At 46.4% G+C, this 1,948-nt stretch overlaps 1 long non-coding RNA gene across 1 annotated transcript; it reads left to right on the top strand.

Annotated features, from left to right (window-relative positions):
- Positions 1 to 548: 548 nt before the first annotated feature.
- Positions 549 to 1,497, top strand: LOC143443714 (uncharacterized). Its single transcript, XR_013112928.1, has 2 exons — positions 549 to 675; positions 1,125 to 1,497. It is a non-coding gene; the product is annotated as an uncharacterized LOC143443714 (long non-coding RNA).
- The last annotated feature ends 451 nt before the right edge of the window (positions 1,498 to 1,948 follow it).

Raw genomic sequence — 1,948 nt, forward strand, 5'->3', positions numbered from 1 at the left:
CCCTGCCCAGAGAGCAAAGCAATGCTAGATTCCTAAATCCTGAAGTGAATGAGAGGCCCAGGGACAGTCATTCCTATCACACCCCTAACAACTAGCATTTCTTTTGCAAAGTAATTATTTTATTTATTATGTGCGTGCATGTATGTATGGCACGTGTATGCAGGTGCTCATGGAGACTAGAAGGCCAGCATGAATTCTGGGAACTGAACTTGAGCCCTCTGGAAGAGCAGCAAGTGCTTTTAACCCCTGATCCACCTCTCTAGCTCCTGTATTTGCATTTTCACTGAGGAAAGGGCTAGAGGGGCCCTGGAGGACAAAGGTGGTTGTCGCCAATGCAGTCTGAGGTGATGCCAACGAAAGCTTCCGTCTCACCTGTCTGTACTGGACTGAGTCAGCACAGTCCCTGACACCTGCTCTGTGGCTCTTGTCCTAGAAATATCTTCCCTCCCATTCCTATCTGGAAGGACATTAGCGGTGCTGTGCAGAACAACAGAGGTCTCTATTGTTTGGTCCCCAGAGCTATCCAGCGCTCCAGTTCTCTGTCATAACAGGGCTCAAGGGGACCCTGGATCAGCTGGCTAGCCCACAGAGCATCATGGCAACAGATTATATTGGTGCCATTTTGCTAATTGGACCTGGTGCTAAGGAGTAGCCCGAATCCTACCTGTCACAGTGGTAAGTGTCAGGGAGAGACAACAATTCAGGAGTTGTCCCCCAGGGCCCAGATGGCCTAAAGCCATGTTCAGACATCCTTCCTTGTCCCCTCCCTCCCTCCCTTCCATCCTATTTTCTTCCCTTTTTCTGTGTGTGTGTGTTTGTGGGGTGGGGGTGGGGCTGTAGGTGTGGGTGCATCTGGGGGGGGGTTAAAGACCAGAGTCTACCTTGAGCATTGCTTCTCAATTAAGTTAAATTTAATTTAAAATTTTAATTTAATTTCTAAAGAGTAGAATTGATATTTTATTGTCATTTATAAGCAACAGCAATTGGATATGAATTTCCATACTTCATATTTTTCACAAATTAAAATTGACAAGTTTTAAATAGCTGGAGGCTGTTCTGCTTTTGGGGGACATGATTGGGCAAATTTATAACAGTGGCTTCAAGCTTTCCTTTGTTATCTCCAGAAAACTTCATCCAGCTTTTTGACTCCTTTTCTGAGACGTGGAAAATCATTGCACCTTTGACTTCACAGTTGGCAGCAGTGTCCCGGCAGTTATCAGCATCTACATCAAGGAACAGACATTTGAACACTGTTCAGAGAGGAATGAAAGGAAGCCATCGTTCTGCAAGGTTCACGGCACGCACATGGAAGTCCAACACTGCAGAGTTATCTCCTGCAGTGTCCAAGGACTCAGGAAAAGCCTCTATGCTCTTGATCCACTTCATCATTTTGGCTGTTGTAGGAAGGCACCTCATGAGCTACCGAAGAAACAGTTCAGAGGCACCAGATAGCATGCACCAAATCTAATATAATTTATTATTATTGTTGTGCGTGTACATATGTTTATGTGTGTGCATGTCCTTAGCACTTAGTTATACAAGACGATCCGTGGCTGTCAGTCAACTGTTTCTGCCACACCCTGGGGTTCCATCAATAGGTGGAAGTAGCCTTGACAGTCAGAATGTAGCCTACACACGCACTTGACTCATGGACTTCGGTTTTGAGGACTTCGAGTTTGACTAGGCATAGCTGAGTATCCAAGCTGCGAACAGCAGAGGTCGCTGCTGAGCAACTTTTTTTGTAGAGAGAACGGTGTCAGCCAGCAGCTACCTGGAGATGGGCTGATTCTATAGTTTCTCTCCCTCAGAAGAGTGGAGAGTTAGGAGCCGAAGCGCGCATATAACTGTTTTTCTCTCCCCCAGTGCTTTTGTTGAAACCTCGATCATCTTTTACCTGCATCCAACGCTGCCCATGACGGAAGGAGGCCTTGTACTGCGAAAGCACGGA

This window comes from Arvicanthis niloticus, chromosome 1 (genome assembly GCF_011762505.2).
Source record: "Arvicanthis niloticus isolate mArvNil1 chromosome 1, mArvNil1.pat.X, whole genome shotgun sequence".
Taxonomy (NCBI): domain Eukaryota; kingdom Metazoa; phylum Chordata; class Mammalia; order Rodentia; family Muridae; genus Arvicanthis; species Arvicanthis niloticus.